The 20,601-nt window shown below is 53.4% G+C and overlaps 1 non-coding gene across 1 annotated transcript; it reads left to right on the top strand.

Moving 5' to 3' along the window:
- The first annotated feature begins 12,497 nt into the window (after window positions 1-12,497).
- On the top strand, window positions 12,498-12,713 carry LOC136327759 (small nucleolar RNA U3). The gene has a single exon (XR_010729879.1). It is a non-coding gene; the product is annotated as a small nucleolar RNA U3 (small nucleolar RNA).
- Window positions 12,714-20,601: the final 7,888 nt, after the last annotated feature.

Raw genomic sequence — 20,601 nt, 5'->3', positions numbered from 1 at the left:
GATGCAAGATATCCCTTCCTCCACTACACCCCAACAGAATGCTGAGCAGTAGGGCACAAGGACACACTGGGGAAACCATGTTCTTCGAGGCAGAGAGGGAAGCCAGCCCCAAGCCACAGTCCACAGCATTTTGGGTCATTTTCAGCCCTGAGTCTGAGAGGGGTCAGGGACAGGTGACCTGACCTCAGTCCCAGCAATGCCCAACTGCTCCTTCTCCCCCCCATCCCCGGCAACTCCTGACCCTTGCTTGTGAGGAAATAAACGAATAAACCCCGCTATCTCTGAAGATTTGTCTTTAATGAAAAGGATTCGTTAATCCGAGTTCGTTTCCAAAGCCAAGGCAATTGCCTGGCTGGAGCGTATCACTCCCCACGCTCCTCTGACTCCGGCAGCGGTGGCAGCGGCTGGAGGAGGCTCAGCCCATCAGTCCCTCTGGTGGGGCTAACGGGAGGAGTCGGTTTATTGGGAATTTAGGAGTCGCATTAGGCATTTTTGTTTTGAGGGTATTGATGAGGGGATAGGTGGGAACCAATTCAAAACGAGTTAGCGAGTGCATTCTGCCGGCATCTTCTTTCGCTCCCGCTCCCGACTTCCTGTGGCTAGTGGAGGGCGGGCTCCCCGGACCACATTGGGCCCCGCCACCGCGTGCCAGCTTCGTTACGGCCGAAATTTGAAAAGGGGGTAACGACGCGATCGACTGGAGGACCCCTCAGCCAGGACTGGTCACCCGCAGATAAGGAGAAGGAGGACGACGAGGATGAGGTTGGCGGCAGGAGGCCGGGCTGGCCATGATCCCGGCGCTGGGGCCAGCCAGCCGCCGCCCGAGTAGGGGGTCTCGCCCGAGTGAGCTCGGTCCCTGCGGCTCCCACCCCTGTTGCGCCCGGAGCTCAGCCACAGATGTCCAGCCACAATTCTCGGTTGGCCGCAGACTCGTACAAGAATTGCGTTTGGACAATCAGTGGCAAAGCCCCTGAGTTCAGGGCCCCGGTCTCCTGCGGGTCCCGCCTCGCTCCTTAAAAGCAAAGGACCGGACCGGGAGATCGGAGCTACACGTCCGACTGCCTCGCAGACGCTCAGCGGTCGCAGCCCGTACCGCGGTAAGGTGGACAAGCAAACACGCGGATCCCGACCCTGCTCGGGGATCCCCAACGCCCCTGGCGTGTGTTTCCTTCGATCGCGGCCCGGGGTCTCTATAGAGTAGCCTGCGTTGGGTCTTTGCACCGCCCCAGGTTGGGGGAATCTCCAACGCCAGGCCCGGGGAAGCCCGACTCCCCTCTCCCCACCCCCAGCCTGTACTTCCCGGGCTCGCCAGGAATCCGGAAAGCAGGGACCCGAGGCCAGGTGGCGTTTCCGAGCCCGGGGTCCCGACTGCAGGACTCGTGGGTCCCCCGCCCCCGCCATCCCCGCGCACGCACCGGCTTGGGTGCTTTCTGCTTCCCTGTGGCTGAGTCTCGGCCGGGGCGCCGGTGGTAGCAGTGGCGGTGGCCCGGGCAGCAGGGAGCGCTGGAATGCACCGCCGGGTCACCTGCCGTGCCGGTGAGCCGGGCTGGGAACCGGCGGGCTGGTGAGGCGCAGGGCTGAACCCGAGCGGGCGCCTCTGGCGGCTCGGGGCCGGGGCGGGCTTTTAGTGGGCCGCTCCAACAATACGGGCCTGGCGCGGAGAAAGGGGCTCGGCTGCAATTGGTACTGGATTTGAATAACGCCACGGGGCCATCAATGGTCATTGTGTCGGCGGGTAATGAATCTCCGCTGTCTCTCGGGCTGGCTAGGCAGCTGCAACCTGCGCTCAGGCAGCTCTTAAAGACATAGCGTGCCCCTCCCCGGGGGCGCCCCCCCCCTACCCTGGCCGGACCCCTCGCCCTCCCCACCCCCACCCCGCGTGCTAGAGTCCCAGTGCCCCGCCTGCTCCCTCCGCTGAACCCTTTGCCCATCGCCCCCGCCCTCCTCCTGGGCCAGGCACCCGCATCTCGGCCCTGCACTCCCATGGACCTGACTGGGCTCCTGGCCTTGGCAGGCCCAGGGGACTCCAGAGCCTTTCAAGGCCCAACTCTGGCCTCCGATGTGCATCTAAACTGAGGCCTCTGGAGCCCTCCTTCCTTAAGCTCCTGCCCCAGGGGCTTCTAGCTGGAGGACAAGGGGGAACAGTCCAGAGGTCAGAGGGTCATCCCCTTAAAAGGCTCTGCTGAAGCTTAAGGGAGGGGATGTAGTCCTGACACCAAGGCTGAAGATGCCATCTCCAGTGACCACACCCCCACTAGGAATCTGCAGACTGCAGGGACCAAGGACAAGGGCTTGATTCCCAGGACACCTCCTGTAGGCTCCTAGATACCTCAGCTCCGGCAGGGGTGGAGGGGAGGGGGGAGAGGGGCGTGGAATCTAGTAATTCTGTTTTGTCTCTTCCACTGGATGCCCCGCCAGTCCAAGAGGGCAGGGGCTCTGTCTAGCTCAGAGGCACTCACCACCCCCACCCACCTCTGCCAGGAGAAGGTTCCTAGTCTACTGGGGGAGTGCATACCCACTTTCTCCCCGACATTGCTTAATTTAGCTTTCTCAATTAAATCTCAGACCCTGGAGGGGACTGTGTGGCCATTCTTCCCATACCTCCTGCCCTCCATCCACACCGGGGTTCCCCAGGCCCCCAAAGCAATCCTCTCTTCCCCTCACAGTCTGTGAGCCGCCTAGCCAGGTGCCCTGCTAAATTGTCATTATTGGTGTATCTGTTCTCACTCAGACAGGAAGTCGTTCCTACTGATCTTTGTGCCTGCAGGGCCTAGTATGGTGCCCTCCCTTCAGTCAGTCCTTGACTATGCATTGATGACTTAAAAATGAACCACATCAACCTCTGGGAGTTTATTATAAAAGCTGAAGAAATACGGTTTCTTGGGAGTAATTCTTGAAGTGAGGGTTTTATGGAGGGGAACCCTGCTAACCAGGTCCTCACCCTTGGGAACTGTCCATCGGGCAATAATAACACCCACAACAAGTGTTTTATTTGCCAAGCGCTATGCGCTTTTTATCATGGTTTTTTGTTTGTTTGTTTGTTTTCCACTGTGTGCTTTAAAGGCAGTGATAGCCTGTTGACTCCTTGCAAATCTGGGAAGTAGGTGCTATGATCGGTCCAGTTTTGCAGATGAAGAAACAGATTGTTGGTGGTTGAGTCCCTAGTCCACAACTGGCATAGTCAGAACCCAGAGCTGTGGAACCTGCTGCACACTCTAGCTTCCCAGCCTTTACTCCACGGACACGGAGGGAACCGACATAAACGCACACTCAGAACTCCCCCACCCCACCCCCCACCGCCTGGCCCCATCCCGGCTTGGCAGGAGCACAGCCTGACAGAGCGGCCAGGTTGGTCTCTCCTGAACGGGAGAATTCTCAAGCCTGGTTGGACAACTGCATCCCGGGAGGAGGGCTCCTCAGCCTCTGGAGAATGTCGGGGCTCTTTAACACCATCAGTCCTGGTCAGACAAGGGCTAATCTGCCTCATTCTCTCCCTGAGGGAAACTGAGGAGACAAGAAGGGTCCTACCACTAGTCAATGAACAGATACTTATAGAATGCCTACTGTGTGCTAATGGGCAGCTCAGCAGTGAGCAGATGTCCCCAAAGAAGTTGCATGGGAGGTAGGTCACGTGGGTCGGGGTAGAGCCGCCTGGGCAGTGGGGAGTTAGGGGAAGGCGGGCAGGGTACCAACGCCCGCACTGTTCCAGGCAGAGGGAACAGCACGCTCCAAAGCTAACAAGCAGAAAAGAATGTGGTGAGTTCTAGGAAGGAAGAATCTGGCGTGGCTGGGGCATGGAGAGAAGGAAGTTTCCTATCACACCGGGGTGACTCTGCCGGACCCTAGAGGACACTGGGAGACTGTGATTCTATTCTAACTGCAGTGGGGATCCTCAAAGATCTGCCAAGTTCAGATTTACATTTTTAAAGGTTTGCTAGGGCTGATGGGTAGAGAATGGGCGAGAAGGAAATGAGGGAGGGGGAGGGGGGCAAACCATCCATAGGAGATCACTTTGGCTACTGCAGGTGAGAGCTGAGCTTAGCTGATGGCAGAGCAGGGTTCCAGACTGAGTCTATGACAGTCCTGGTGGCCTTAGGCAGGTTGCTTGGCAATGAGCATTTAGTGAGCACCTGAAGTGTACTGTGTTAGTTACTATGTGTACGTTGGAGTCCAAGGGCAGAGGGAAGAGAAATGAACAGAGTCTGATATTGCCTCGCTAGGATTTCCCATCCAGTAGACAGGCAGACACACGGATACCCAGCCAGCCCAATGAAAGAAGCAGAGCCACAGCCTGACCAGGTGGTGGCGCAGTGAATAGAGCGTCGGACTGGGATGAGGAAGGACCCAGGTTCGAGACCCCGGGGTTGCCAGCTTGAGCGCGGGCTCATCTGGCTTGAGCAAAAAGCTCACTAGCATGGACACAAGGTCACTGGCTCGAGCAAGGGGTTACTCAGTCTGCTGAAGGCCCAAGGTCATGGCACATATGAGAAAGCAATCAATGAACAACTAAGGTGTTGCAATGAAAAACTGATGATTGATGTTTCTCATCTCTCTCCGTTCCTGTCTGTCTGTCCCTATCTATCCCTCTATCTGACTCTCTCTCTCTCCCTGTAAAAAAAAATATTTTTTTAAATTAAAAAGAAAGAAGCAGAGCCACAGGGAAACACTGTAACTGGAGAACTGGAGTATTAGCATAGTTCTCTGGGATTACAGAAGATCAATGATTCATTCCAACTAGGAGGCTGTGGGAAAACTGAGACAGGCAGCATTGCCTTGGGCTTCCAGAGCAAGAGAATTCCAATAGACTGAACCTTAGTTACTGCCTCTCTGAAATGGGGCCGCATGCCTCCTTAGACATGGTCGTGGTATTGGGAGAATCCAGATACACCTTGCATCTGCTTGCAGTAAAGTTCTATGATTTTCTTCACACTCACACACATGTGCGCGCGTGCACGCGTAATAAATATGTTCAGGCTCGTCGTGCATGCACTCAACTGTCCCTAGTCTCTGCTCTCTCCATTCTCCCTTGTTAACACCAAGTCTCAGGAAGAAGGTAGCAAAGTTGTCCACACTGCAGTTAGGCATGTACTTCCTCCCAGAACTGACATTTGGCCAAACACAGTGCCCAGTGCAAAGGACATGCTCAGTAAATGTCTATTGAATGAATGAATGTCTTCTGGGAGTAATAACTAAATGAATGGGTGGATGGACAGACAGATAGATGGATAAAGAACAGATGTTGAGACACTTTGATTCATTGATTTGAGAGGGAGAGGAAGGGAAAGAGAGAAATATCAATTTGTTGTTCCACCCATTTATGCATTCATTGGTTGATTCTTGTATGTGCCTTGCCCAGGAACCAAACCCACAACCTCAGTGTATTGATCGGGTCAATGCTCCAGCTGAGTTACCTGACCAGGCAGATGCCTAGACACTTGAGTGGAAGATGAATGAATAAAGAATGGACCGGGTTCGTGAGGGCGGCCAATCAGCTGAGGCTCTGGGTGTGGAACTAGAGGCATTGCTGTAGGTGAGGCTCATCAAGGGAGGTATAAGGGGGCTTCCTCATGTTGTGGCTTAAATTCTGTGCTTTGAAGGCAAGCCCAAGACCCAGAGCACGGCAGACAAGTGCCCAGAGAGCAGCTGTGGCAATGGGTCAGTCCAGCTGCACCTATGTGGCAGATGTTTCCCACCCTGGGGTCCTGTCCCCAGATGTTCCCACCGATCCAGGATTTTTTTGTTTTTTTGTTTTGTTTTTTGTTTTTTGAATATTCTTTTTTTTAATATTTTATTTATTGATTTTTTTCGAGAGAGAGGAGTGAGAGAGAGAGAGAGAGAGAGAGAGAGAGAGAGAAGGGGGAGGAGCAGGAAGCATCAACTCCCATATGTGCCTTGACCAGGCAAGCCCAGGGTTTCGAACCGGCGACCTCAGTGTTCCAGGTCGACGCTTTATCCCACTGCGCCACCACAGGTCAGGCTTTTTTTTGTTTTTTTTAAAACATTTCCACATATAGACATACTTAATTCCGTTATTTATTTATTTTTTTACAGAGACAGAGAGAGAGAGTCAGAGAGAGGGATAGACAGGGACAGACAGGAGCAGAGAGAGATGAGAAGGATCAATCATTAGTTTTTCGTTGCGACACCTTAGTTGTTCATTGATTGCTTTCTCATATGTGCCTTGACCATGGGGCTACAGCAGACCAAGTAACCCCTTGCTCGAGCCAGTGACCTTGGGTCCAAGCTGGTGAACTTTGCTCAAACTACATGAGCCCGCGCTCAAGCTGGCGACGTCGGGGTCTCGAACCTGGGTCCTCGGCATCCCAGTCCAACACTCTATTCACTGCGCCACCGCCCGGTCAGGCCCCATGGCTCCAGGTTTCACTGCAGCCCGGCCCCACAGCTTGCAGCAGAGGAGAGAACTCTGCCCCTCCTCACTGTTCTCCCAGTCCAGGACTCCAGCTGCCCCGCTTGTACTAAGAGAGTTCTCTAAAAGTAGCCAGCGCTCTTACATGGTGCCCAGCTGAGCGGCCTGCCTTCAGAAATGAACTGACAGTCTGACACGTCCCCGGTCTCGGAAGATGACAGAGCCAGGCTACTGTCTTCACCCAGAAGGGATGCTAAGAGCCCTCTGCCTTGCTTCATGTGTTTTGGCTTATAAAGGGGTTCCTCTCCACAACAGGTGCGAGCCGGGCACCTCCACCCACCTGGGCGGCTTCGTCCTACGATACTGTGCTGTTGTCCCCACTGCATGCGTCACTCTTTGAAAGAGTCTGATTGACTGGCTGTCTTACTTGTCTGTCCACCAGAATGTCATTCCTGTGTAGATAGGGATCATGTCTTTTTCATTGCTCTATCTCCAGCACCTAGAACAATGCCTGACCCTGAGAAGGTGCTAACTCATTAAGTGCCTGGGTGAAGAGATAAATAAATAGGCAGGCAGATGGGTGGATCGCTGTCATCAGGGTGACAATACTGTATATTAAGCACTAGCAAAAAAAAAATAAAATAAAATAAAAAAAAATTAAAAAAAAAAAAAAAAAAAAAAGCACTAGCACTGGGCTAGCATTTTCGTCAATTACTACAGCTTTGTGGGGGATGCCATTACCTCCCCGATTTTGCACACCAGGGACCTGAGGCCCCGAGAGAGGAAGCAGCTTCCAGGTGTAGAGCTTCTGAGTGACAGAGCCAGGTTTTAGACAGCAAACTCACGTCCATAACCATGCCACCAGCTGAACTTCACTCTATTACCGCAGCACCCAGTGAGGTCCAAGCCATTGGAAGTTAAGAGTCGGGACTCAGCCTGACTGGCAGATAACTCTGTTGGTTGGAGCACTGTCCCAATATGCAAAAGTTGCTGGAGGTCGGGCCACATACAGAAACAGATCAATATTTCTCTCTTTCTCTAAAATCAATAAATAAAAATTACCAAAAAAAAAAGGTTAGAGAAAAAAAAAAGTTGGGACTCAGACTGTTTATAGAAATATCCATTGCCCTTGCTGGACGGCTCGGTTGGTTAGAGTGTCATCCCAGTCAGTACTCAGGGGTTGCTGGTGACATCCCACTCAGGGCACATACAGGAACAGACTGATGTTTCTGTCTCTCCTCCTCCTCTCTCTAAAAATCAATAAATAAAAAACATAAGAAATATCCAGAATAGGAAAATCTATAGAGACAGAAAGCAGATTAGTGGTTAGCCTAGTGCTGTAGGGAAGGAGAAATGGATGAGGCTAATGAGTACAGAGTTTCTGTGAGGGGTGGTGGAAATGTTCCAGGTTGTGGTGGTGGTTACACAACTATGTGAATACACTATATACCATTAAATTGTGCATTTTATTTTACTCATTTTTTTATTTTATTTATTCATTTTAGAGAGGTTAGGGGGGAGAGAGAGAGAGTGCACGCAAGAGAGAGAGTGAGAAGGGGGGAGGGAGGAGCAGGAAGCATCAACTCCCATATGTGCCTTGACCAGGCAAGCCCAGGGTTTCGAACCAGCGACCTCAGCATTCCAAGTCAACTCTTTATCCACTGCACCAGCACAGGACAGGCTAAACTGTGCATTTTAAATGGACAAATTGTATAATTGCATCTCAATCAATCTGTTATTAAAATAGAGTTCAGGTCCTGGCCAGGTAGCTCAGTTGGTTAGAGCATCATCCCTGATGCCCAGTTAGGGCACATACAAGAATCAACCAATGAGCCCTGGCTGGGTGGCTTAATGGAAAAAGTGTAGACCCAGCATGCTAGAGGTTTGACCCCTCAGTCAGGGCCCTTGTGAGAAACCATCAATGAGTACACAACTAAATGGAACAACTAAGTGAAACAACAAGTTAATGCTTCTCTCTCAAATCAATGGAAAAATTTAAAAAGTCAACCAGCCCTGGCCGGTTGGCTCAGCGGTAGAGCGTCGGCCTAGCGTGCGAAGGACCCGGGTTCGATTCCCGGCCAGGGCACATAGGAGAAGCGCCCATTTGCTTCTCCACCCCTCCGCCGCGCCTTCCTCTCTGTCTCTCTCTTCCCCTCCCGCAGCCAAGGCTCCATTGGAGCAAAGATGGCCCGGGCGCTGGGGATGGCTCTGTGGCCTCTGCCCCAGGCGCTAGAGTGGCTCTGGTCGCAACATGGCGACACCCAGGAGGGTCGCAACATGGCAACGCCCAGGATGGGCAGAGCATCGCCCCCTGGTGGGCAGAGCGTCGCCCCCTGGTGGGCGTGCCGGGTGGATCCCGGTCGGGCGCATGCGGGAGTCTGTCTGACTGTCTCTCCCTGTTTCTAGCTTCAGAAAAATGCAAAAAAAAAAAAAAAAAAAAAAAAAAAAGTCAACCAATGAATGCATAATAAACACGTGGAACAACAAATCGATGTTTCTCCTCCCTTTCTCTCTCTCTCAAATCAATCAATAAATAAAAATTTAAAAACAGTTCGGGCTCAAGAATCTCACCTCTGCCACTTATCTGCTAGGCACATCACTTCACGTCTCTCAGACTCAGCTTTTTAACCAGTCAAATGGGAAAAATAAATGCCTCCTGTATTAAATGAGATAATACGTGCCATTATCCACATTTTATCCAGGAGGAGTCTTAGGCCCAGAGAAGGGAAGTGACTTGGCCCAGAATGCACAGCTGGTGAGGACAGGTGAGGGCCTGGGACCTGGAGCTCTCCGCACTGCTTCTTAGCGTTATGTAGACAAGGTCATGTCTGTGCGCCCAGCCGCCCCCATCCCCGCCACTGCTCTGTTCCGTCCTCTGCCTCCTCTTGTGCTCGGAGGCCCTGTCTCCCCACTGCCCATGCCCGGGCACACTGAGGCATCAAGGTTCCCCCAGAGCACAAGATGCCCTCCCTCCAGCCCCCACCTTGCTCCCCTCCTGGGGCCATGATGCTGTCTTGCTTTTGCTTGTAATAAAGAAAATATTTCAGCTACCCTTCCACAGTTGCTTGGCAACCCCAAAGGGGGGTGGGGGGAGCAAAGGGGAGGAGGGAAGGGGGAGGACTCTGGAGCCAATCTGGAGACAAAGAGTAGGATTTGGGTGACATGGAGCCTGTTCTTAGTGCTAACCTGGCCTGACTGGGGCGGTGGGTGGGGGCGGGGGCTTCCTCCCACCCCAGTGTCTCACACCAATAAATATGGATTAGGGAAATGGGCAGAGTTTTTCCCACGAGCCTGAAAGGCCACATCTGACCTTTCTACCCCCTTTATGTACCAACGTGACAGTCAGAGAGAGCAAAGAGCAGGACCCCCTGAGATGCCTCCCCCACGGCCTTCTGACTTAAGGGAACTTTTCACCCTCCTCCTCCCGCTGGTCTCATAGTGAGTCACAGCCCTACCTGGCCCCTGGCCCTGGGCTGAGAAGGAAGGTGGTTTTCAGGTGGGAGTCAGCAGCCCCCAGCCTCAGGGTCCACCTCAGGCCCTGCACGCTGATGGCACAGAGCCAGCTGGGGCCCTGGATCCTCCTGGGAAGGCGCTCCCTGCTCCCTGTGCCAACCTGTGCCCCTGGGTTCCCCATGCTGTCTGCGCCCATCTCCCAGCCCACCCCTGCCTGGGACCTCTTCCCCCAGGAGCCCTGTTCCCACCAGCCCATGATACGTCCCAGTGTTCTCTCCCCACCTCATGTTTCCTTTCCCCCTCCTTCCTCTTCTCCTCTAAGGTGAGCCCCCTCTGCCCTAGGCCTCCTACTTCTGTGGTCCTCCCCCTAAAAAAAGACGAGGTAGCCCTTGAAGCTAACAGTCCTCAAAGTGAAGGTGGCAGGAGGGGACCGGGAAGGAGCGAGGGTGGGGTGGTGATCTCTCTCCCTGGCGCCCTGGCTCACTGACCACAGGCTGGGGGTGGAGAAAGGCCGCTCTGAATGGAGTCAGTGTAGAGACAGGAAAAGCAAACACCGCAGCCTGGGCCACGCTGGCCTGTTCAGGGGCAGGGTTGGGGGGGCAGGATGGAGCAGGGGCCTGGGCTCCTCTCAGCCTCCCTCCATCAACCCTCTCCTGGCCCCTGAGGGCTCATGGCTTCCTGGACCTTGGCCCCACAGTGTCCAGAAAGAGTGGGTTTAAGGACCGGGGACAAGTTCCGTAAGAGACACCTTCACCCTTCCTCAGGAGTCATTCCCTACCCCACTGCCCCGCCCCCAGCCTTCTTGCTCAGCAGATGCCAGAAAAGTCTGTGCCCAGGAAGGACTGACTGGCACCTGAAGGCCTGCCTGACCCGCCCTCCTCAGCAGCAGGAACTGGGGGGAAATCACCTTGTGCCAGGGATGGGCCCGGCAGTGCCATCTGCCTCTCCAGGGAAACCCCAAAGTGCTCTGCTCAGGTGAGTGCTACTCTGGCCCCACAGACAGGCCTTGAGGGGGTGGACTGTCCTTCCTGGGGCCCCTCGGCACCCCAGGCCCTCTGTGAGTTCTCTGGGACCGGCACCATTTTCTACGGAACCGTTTTGCCCTCTGTCTAGGGTGAATGTTGGGTGAGGGAGTCAAGGGACAGTTGGAGAAACTGGAGGTAAAGTCGGGGTGAGGAGAGACAGGAGGAGCTGAAGTCTGAGGTCTGAGAGGCGGAACTCCTGGATTCCAAGCCAACTTGTGGACTAGACTTTGTGGAATCCCAGAGGTTCCTGCGACGATCTTTTTCGAGTACTTTGAATTCTAAAAGACTCTTGGCGTGAGTTCAAGAGGGTTAGCAACTCATCCTGAGTGACAGAGCAAGGCGGCCGAGCTGGGACTCAAACTCATCAGGTCCCCTTAAGACACCAAGGTCAGTGCTATTTGTGCTATGGACGCCACGCTTAGCCACCTCTCCTCACCTCTCCATGGACAGTTTGGTCCCTCAGGATTTAAGGGTCAGCACCTGTCAGGGCCTCTGTCCCTTTCTGTCCTCTCTCCAGGCACCATGTCCAGGGCCAAGCGATCCTCCCAGGCACAGGAGACGCCACAATCTTCTTTAACTGTCTCTGGGAAGCCATGGTCGGCCTTTGCCTTATGGATCCCAAAGAACAGGGCCCCCTTTGCTCTCGGTGTCTAACCACTGTCCCTCATGCTGTAATCAAAGCCCAATCACATCCTGGAAAGCAAGGGCAATAGCTGACTGTATGCCACAGTGTCCCTGTAGAGCCCACCTTGAGATGTCCTAGCCATGGGACCTGGCTGGGAGGACCTTACCGAACAAAAACAACCAGCCCTCACTGAGTCAGGTGCGGTACTCATTGAATGGCCCCCACACTCCTGTGAGTTGGGTTCAATTGTACAGATTGGAAAACTGAGGCACAGAACATTGAGATACCTTGTCCATGGACATACTGCCAGGAAAAATCACATTGGCTTTTGAACCCATAGCGCGGCTCAAGAGCAGTAAGTCCTTAAATGTTCTATGTCCTGCCTGTGGTTCCCAAGAGGTCTCCACTAGAGGTCATGGTGTCCAGTCCTCTGCATCTGGGTGTCTGCCCAGGCCCCCCTCTGCCCACAGACAAGAATCAGTCTTGTTTTGTTGTTGTTGTTTTCATTTTTTTCCATTGATTTGAGAGAGAGAGAGAAAAGCATCAACTCATTGTTTCACTTAGTTGTTCCATTTGGTTGTGAATTCATTGATTGGCTTCTCCTACGTGCCCTGACCAGGGGTTGAACCTGTGACCTCTGGTGCACTGGGTAGACGCTTTATCCACTGAGCCACCCTGCCAGGGCCGAATCAATCTAAATTAAAGGCACCTGCTCCAAGGATGGAATTCCCCCTGGGGGTAATCAGACATTTATTTATTCATAGCCTTCTGGCTTTGAGAAGAGGTCCTCCCACCCAGAACTCCCCAGCGTCCAGCTGCCTCCTCACCTCTCTCTCCTTCCCACTGCAGTACAATCAGAAGTGAACCATCCTTGCTCTTGTCTCAGCTCCACAGCCTTCGAGCTGTGTGGGCCTGGACAAGTGACTCAACATCTCTGGGCCTCAGTTACCAACGGTAAACTGGGGTTCAGGTACACCTGCTTTGTAAGTTTGATGAGGGTTGGTTCAGTGTTGAAAGGGGATGAGGAAAGGCTGTGCTTTCAGGAATCGTTTCTAGATAGTTCGTTCCTGGAGACGTTTCTCTGAACGTATAGAGCACTGGAAACCTCGAGGAGGAGACCCAGGGTTCTCTCCAGAGTGCAGAGATGGCCCTGGGCGTTGCAGCGGCAACTGTCATTTGCCACTGATAATCGTTCTTCTCTTCCTTTGGGACACTGAGAGGAAGGAGATGCCATCTGAGTGGTCTCCATCATCGTTAAAAAAGGATGAAGGCCAGAAAAGTGTTAGCGGTCACAGTGTCTGGCACCTGTGATGTGCTCAGAGGAAAGCAGTACTTATCGCCACCATCATCACCATCATCGACACATTTCTGCCTGCAAGGTCTGAGCCACCAGCTTTGGGCCTTATAGTTTAGCCTCCTTATTACAGATAGGGAAACGGAGGCCCAGAGTGGAGGACTTGTTAGGGTCACAGAACAAATTGGTGGTGGAGCAGAAAGCAGCTCTCAGCGTCCTCATTCCCGTCTGGATCCCTGTCTCTTCTCTGCTCCTTCCCCCCATCCAGTCCTCTCCTGGCATGCCCAGGGTCAGCCCCTGGCACCCAGAGGCCCCCAGGCAGAGCCCAGGAGGGAAGTGAGCGGGGCTTGGAGCAGAGGCTCAGAGACCAGGCGCTTTCTCAGCCCTGGCTCTTTGTCTGCTGCTTTGTGATGGTAAGTGCTGCTCCTAAATCAGTTCTGTGACACTGTTATTGTTGCCCAGGGCGCAAAGAGTCTAAACTTTTCCCCTGAGGTCAAGAATGTGGCCAGTCCCCAAGCCGCCTGGAGCAGGGGCCTGGGTGGCTGGGGGTGGGGCTGGGGCCTCACCCGGAGCTGGGTCGAGCTGTGGTGGGGAGGGGGTCAGCAGGAACAAAACGCTTTGAAATGCCTCCTCTCCATCACTGCCAACATTGTCCGCTGCCCACGGGGGGCCTGGCACCGCCTCGCCGGGGCTCCGGCCCCCAGCCCTGGCCAGGCCCAGCCCGACATCTGAAAATGGACAGAAGGTTATTGTCCCTCCTTGCAGCCCTTTGTCTGCCCCAGTTCCAGATGTCTAGGCTGGGACCAAGGAGCTGACCCATGGTGGGCAGGGGGGAGGGGACAAAGAGGGAGAGCACGGGTCACTGCCTCCTGAGGGGTCGTTCCCAGACCCTGAGATCCCACCCAGCCATGTCCCAGTCACCTTCTGGGCCTTCTTAGCCTTGGGATTGTCCCTGTTTCCTTGTCCCTCCTCCCCTTCCACTTCCACCGGACCAGGGCCCAGCCTCAGGAAGGAAGGCCACAGGGGTGCAGGAGTTAAGAGCAAGGGGCCTTGGAGTCCCCATAGCTGCCCCTGGCAGCCGTGTACTTGGGCAGGCTGTGCCCTCCCTCAGCCTGCGGCCCCCACGTAGGTACCACGAAGTTTATTTATTCACACAGGAACCACAGAGTCTTCCTAGGTGCCATCTCCTTGCTGGGCACGGGGTGCACAGGGGTGCGTGGGCCACTCCCATTCTTCCAGACTGTGGTTAAGGTTCATAGTCATAAGGTGTAACATCCCCACCCACTTTTTCCGTGTTGGGTACCCTGCTCACCGGTTTACCTGAGTTATCTCAACCTTTTGACAACAAAATTGAGGACTCAGTAGCTCCCGTTCTGATATCCATTTTCCCGCTTTGGACACCGAGACTCTGCGAGGTAGTGCCTCTTGCCCAAAGTTAGGCTGCCAGGACGCTGCGAGCCGGGATCCTAGCCCAGGCTGACCGCCGCCCAGAGGAATGATCTGCTAATAAATACTTGGAAGATATTGAATGCAGAGTCTGGCATACCTCTGGGCTCAGCCTACGGGAGCTGCCAATGGTGTTAATGCCACTCCTCAGTTTTCCCATTTCGCAGATGGTGCTACTGAGGCCCAGACCAGGGAAAGCAAGCCTGTGGCGGGGAACTTGGGGAAATTTCAATAGCAACACCAATAGTGATTCTGGAGCCATCGGGGCTGGCCACAGAGAGGCAGCAGCCCAGTTTCAAACTCCAACTCTGTTTGGGCTTGGCTAACTGACTGACTTCTTCCACCTCTGTTTCCTCATCAGTAAAATGAAAGCATCCCCTGTGTCACAGGGTTGCTGTGAAAGTTAAGTCAGATCGGACACTTAAAGCACTTAGCACCAGCGCCTGGCACACAGCGGTCATGTAATGATAGCTATTATTATTATTGCTCTCAGTAGGATAACATGTATCCCTTTGAACCTTCCTGTCACCTGGGGTTACCTGAGGCCAAGACTCTGTGGAGGGGAGGGGAGAGGGCTAGCAGTTGTTGATGGGGGTGGGGACAGCGATGCTTGGGCTCCTTGGGGTCTCTAGAAGTCTTGTGACTGGACAGTCCTGTGGGTCAGGGGGAGGCGGAAGGGCCGGGCAGGGAGGGGAAGGGGCTGCCTGGGCCCAGAGGAGTTAACAGCTCCCAGGCCCTGGCCCAGCCAGGCTGCCACGCCGCAGCCCAGCCGGCTGCAGTAGAAACGGTTTCAGCAGAGGAGCCAGGGCTGCTTCCTGATGGGCAAAACAGCTGGCTGCCTGGGGAAAACAGCTGGCCCGGCCCCAGCCTCCTGAGGACAGAGCAGAGCCTCAGAGGACAGCTCCGCATCGTGGGTCCTGGAAGAAAGGCCTGGCCCACAGGGTGCCCTCTGGGGTGGGGGTGGGGGTGGGGTGGGACTGCGGGAGATGCGGGCAGAGGCCGATGCCTGGAGCAGGGGCCAAGGTGTGCTGGGTCTAAGTGCAGTGGGCAGGGGGACCCAGCAGGACCTGGGGGGACCCTCTCCTCTCAAATAGAAAAGATGAGGGACAGGGGGGTGGATGGGGGGCACGCCTGCGCTCTGCCAGGGGTCCTCTGGGCATCGGGATCGGAACCTGAGCGGGAAGGAGCCCAGGCGGGGCTCCTAGGCTCCCATCTGCTGAGCTGCACCCAGGACAAGAAGTGGGATGTGAGAGCCTCCTCTGGCCAGGATCTTGGGCTCCCTTGGCCACAAAGCAGGACAGGGGCCCAGAAAGCCCCCAACCCAGGCCTTGTGAAACTGGCAGCTGGTAAGAAAGAGCCCCACCTAAGCATCCTCTCAGCTGTGGGCCTCATTCCCAGCCTGTGTGGGACCCCGAGCTTGGGGCTCTGTCTGGGCCCTGGCGTGCTTCCAGGCCGCCCCCACCCACTGGCAGGGAGGCAGCATCTGAGCCTTCACATGAGTTTGGGCAGGGTAGGCAGAGGGTTAATGGGAAAGTGACCAGAGTCCACTGAACTAGAGCCGCCTTCCTGGGCTCTTGGCCCCCCAAGTCCCACAGGCCAGACACCCCTAATTTCTTTCTGACCAAGGGGTGTCCTCTCACCCACCTTCCTAACGATTAGGAAGAGGGGGTGGGCCCCCACCTTGGGTGTGCCAACCTCAGCGCTACTCTTCCTTTGAAGACCACCCTGCAGAGCCTTTGCTGTAGTGGGCAGGCCTTGGAGCTGAGGCTCCCAGTGGGAAGAAGGCGCTGGGAAGGGGGACAATTCTGGGGTCTCTATTTGCTGATGCCAGAGTGAAGCCTAAGGCGCTGGCGCCACCACCTGGCTATAGCAAGAGCCGCAGTGGCTGAGGGATGGGAGTGAAGATGGAGGGGGAGAAACCCACAGCTCAGCTACAAGTGGGTCCAGGATGGTATGTGTTCTGTTTAGACAGATGGGCCCAATTTTTTTGTTCCAGGCATGTATCCTACATGACCTGGAGAACAAGGCCTTAGGCCCCACAGAACGGCATCTTTAAACCTTGGCCTGCTTCAAAATCACTAGGGAGGCTCATTGGTTTAACCTGCACTCCCAGAGTTTCTGATCCAGTAGGTTTGGGGAGGGGCTTAGGATTTGGCATTTCTAACCTTCTCAGATGAGGCTGATGCTGGCTAACCCAGGGTGCCATTCTTTGAGAACCACTGCTTTAGATTTGCTGTGAATCTGGAGCAATATTACCTTTGTAAAGTATATCTTGTTGATCTATTTTGGTGCAGGGGAAAAAAAATGAGTAAATGGGAGTGTATGGGTGCTCGATCAGCCCACCTACACAGTGACCTTATCATCATCTTCTTTTCTTTTTTTAAAAGATTTTATTTATTGATTTTAGAGAGAAGAGAGAAAGGGGGTTGAGCCTGACCAGGCAGTGGCGCAGCAGATAGAGCATCGACCTGGGACACTGAGGACCCAGGTTTGAAACCCCAAGGTCACTGGCTTGAGTGTGGGATCATAGACATGACCCCGTAGTTGCTGGCTTGAGCCCAAGGTCGCTGGCTTGAGCAGGGGCTCACTCAGTCTGCTGTAGCCCCCGGTCAAGGCACATATGAGAAAACAATCAATGAACAACTAAGGTGTTTCAGCTATGAGTTGAAGCTTCTCATTTCTCTCCCTTCCTGTCTGTCCATCTCTGTCTGTCCCTCTCTCTCACTTAAAGAAAAAAACAAAAAAAACCAAAAACGGGGGTTGAGGAGCGGGAAGCATCAAGTCATAGTATTAATAGTTGCTTCTCGTATGTGCCTTGACCAGGTCAGGCCTCGTCATCTTTCTATGGCCCAGCTGGCCCTGCTCCAGGGCTGGGCTAACATGGTGGTGGAGGTGGACAGGTCCCTGCCTCAGAACTCACAGCCTTGTCGGTCTGGTGTGTAATCTTTCTACCTGGAAGTCTAAAAGGCAGCTCAAGGCCTGACCTGTGGTGGCGCAGTGGATAAAGCGGCGACCTGGAAATGCTGAGGTCCCCGATTCGAAACCCTGGGCTTGCCTGGTCAGGGCATATATGGGAGTTGATGTTTCCAGCTCCTCCCCCCTTCTCTCTCTCTCTCTCTCTCTCTCTCTCTCTCCTCTCTCTCTCTCTCTCTCTCTCTCTGTCTCTCCCTCTCCTCTCTAAAATGAATAAGTAAAAAAAAAATTAAAGGCAGCTCAATATAAGGCGTAAAATAGAACCCAGTTTATATTCTACCTTCTCAGGTCGTCCCTGCTGAGTAAGTAGCCCACTGTTCAGCCCAGTTGCAAACCCTCTGGGTCATCCTGACTCCTCGCTCCATCTCCCACGTCCCACATCTAATCCTGTGCCACGCCTTAACACTGCTCACTGCCACCTCTCCCTGTAGGAGGCTCTGCAGCTGCTGTTGCTCTCTAGTCCACTCTCTGAGCTGCAGCCAGAGTAATTTTTTTTTTTTTTTGTATTTTTCTGAAGTTGGAAACGGGGAGGCAGTCAGACAGACTCCCGCATGCGCCCGACTGGGATCCACCCGGCACGCCCACCAGGGGCGATGCTCTGCCCATCTGGGGCGTTGCTCTGTCACAACCAGAGCCATTCTAGCGCCTGAGGCAGAGGCCACGAAGCCATCCTCAGCGCCTGGGCCAACTTTGCTCCAATGGAGCCTTGGCTGCGGGAGGGGAAGAGAGAGACAGAGAGGAAGGAGAGGGGGAGGGGTGGAGAAGCAGATGGGCGCTTCTCCTGTGTGCCCTGGCCGGGAATCGAACCCGAGACTCCTGCACGCCAGGCCGACGCTCTACCACTGAGCCAACCGGCCAAGGCCTTGCAGCCAGAGTAACTTTTTAAAGACACATCATTTCACTCTTCTGATTATTCCTTCCAATGTCTTTTCATTGCACTTAACAAAAAATTTCTTTTACTTATTTATATTTTCTTAGGAAAGAGAGTAAGGGGGAAAGAAACAGAGAGAGAAACAGAAACATTGATCTGCCCCTGCATGTGCCCTGACCAGGGATTGAACCGGCAGCTCCTGTGTTTCAGGATGCCGCTTTAACCAACGGAGCCATCCGGGGCAGGACGTCATTGCACTTTTTTTTTTTTTTCTTTTTATTAACAGAGACAGAAAGAGAGTCAGAGAGAGGGATAGACAGGGACAGACAGACAGGAGTGGAGAGATGAGAAGCATCAATCATTAGTTTTTTGTTGTGCATTGTGACACTTAGTTGTTCATTGATTGCTTTCTCATATGTGCCTTGACCGCAGGCCTTCAGCAGACTCACCTGGTCAGGCGTCATTGCACTTTTAAAAATTCAAAATCCTGCTGTGGCTTAAAGCCCTAGGTCCCTGCTCGGCAAACTGCAGCTCATGAGCCACATGCGGCTCTTTGGCCCCTTGAGTGTGGCTCTTCCACAAAATACCACGTGCGGGTGCTACCTCGATAAGGAATGCACCTACCTATATAGTTTAAGTTTAAAAAATTTGGCTCTCAAAAGAAATTTCAATCGTTGCACTGTTGATATTTGGCTCTGTTGACTAATGAGTCTGCTGACCATTGCAGGTGGTCCTCATCTCTCATCACCCCTGGCTCACTTCCCTCCAAGCACCCAGGCCTCCTGGCTTGTTCCCACTGCGTGACATTGGCCCCACCCACTCCCTTTGAGGGAAACAGTGTTCCCCCAGAACTGCTCTTGGCTGGGTCCCCTTCAGCTCTGCGATGTCCTCACTAACCCCTCGACTCAACTACCTCCCACCTCCCAGCTGCTCTCTATTCTTAGTAAGTTGCTTTATTTTATTCATAATATTTACTGGTCTTTTTTTTTATTTTATTTTATTTTATTTTTTACTTTTATTTATTCATTTTAGAGAGGAGAGAGAGAGACAGAGAGGAGAGAGAGACAGGAGGGAGGAGCTGGAAGCATCAACTCCCATATGTGCCTTGACCAGGCAAGCCAGGGTTTTGAACCGGCGACCTCAGCATTTCCAGGTCGACACTTTATCCACTGCGCCACCACAGGTCAGGCTTTACTGGTCTTTTTTTTTTTTTTAAAGATAAATGAGTCTTTTTTTTTTTTTTAATTTTTTTTTTTAGATTTTATTTATTCATTATAGAGAGGAGAGAGAGAGAGAGAGAGAGAAGGGGGAGGAGCAGGAAGCATCAACTCCCATATGCGCCTTGACCAGGCAAGCCCAGGGTTTCGAACCGGCAACCTCAGTGTTTCCAGGTTGACGCTTTATCCACTGCGCCACCACAGGTCAGGCTTTACTGGTCTTTGAAACTATTTTTTCCCCTCCTTTTTGTGACAGAGACAGAGAGGGACAGATAGGGACAGACAGACAGGAAGAGAGAGATGAGAAGCATCAGTTCTTCGTTGTGTCACGTTATTGTTCATTGATTGCTTTCTTATATGTGCCTTGACTGGGGGTCTACAGCAGACCAAGTAACCCCTTGCTCGAGCCAGCGACCTTGGGCTCAAGCTGGTGAGCTTTGTTCAAACCAGATGAGCCTGCGCTCAAGCTGGCGACCTCGGGGTCTCAAACCTGGGTCTTCTGCATCCCAGTCCGATGCTCCATCCACTGTGCCACCACCTGGTCAGGCTACTGTTCTTTGAAACTATTAATTTATCGGCTGTTGTTTCCTGTCTGTCTCCTTGCACCAGAATGTGAGCACCTGAGGACCAGAAATGACCTGTCTTATGTACCCCCATTCCTAGAGTTCTGCTTGCACCTCGCACGTGTGCCATAAACACTCGCTGGATGAAGGGGTAGTATAGGATGCCATTCATGTGTCCCTAAGACATGACACTGAAGAAGGCTTTCCGGAGGAAGGAAGTTTCAGCTGAAACTGGAGGGCCTGTATGAGTTGGCCAGAAGGCCCAGTTAAAGCAGAGGAGCAATGATGAAAAAGAAAGTGGGAAGGTCCTAAAGAGAGTTCTGGGGACTGTAGCTAGTCAGTCAGGCTGGGGCAGAAGACCCGTGGAAGGAGAGGTCGGGAGCTGGGGACAGGCAGGCCGTGCGCGCAGGGGCTCGATGCTCTTGAGGGGTTTGAGCTCTTTGCTGAGATCAGTGGGAAGCTCCCCACCCCATCAAGGGTGTTAACGTCAGACATTTTATTTTAAAATTTTTATTTATTGATATTAGACAGAAAGGAAGGGATGAATAGGCAGAGACAGAAACATCCCTCTGTTCCTGTATGTGTGCCAACCAAGGATCATCCAACGGGCAAGCTCTGCGTAGTGGGACAGTGCTCCAACCAACTTAGCTACCCAGCCAGGCTGCCAGGCGTTTTGTTTTATTTATTTATTTATTTGTTTGTTAGTTTATTTACTTATACCAGACATTTTATTTTATTTTTAAATTGATTTTAGTGAGAGAGGAAAG

The sequence above is a fragment of the Saccopteryx bilineata genome, chromosome 2, assembly GCF_036850765.1.
Source record: "Saccopteryx bilineata isolate mSacBil1 chromosome 2, mSacBil1_pri_phased_curated, whole genome shotgun sequence".
Taxonomy (NCBI): domain Eukaryota; kingdom Metazoa; phylum Chordata; class Mammalia; order Chiroptera; family Emballonuridae; genus Saccopteryx; species Saccopteryx bilineata.
The sequence above is the reverse complement of the archived record's forward strand: the minus strand, read 5'-3'. Positions and strand labels throughout refer to the sequence as shown.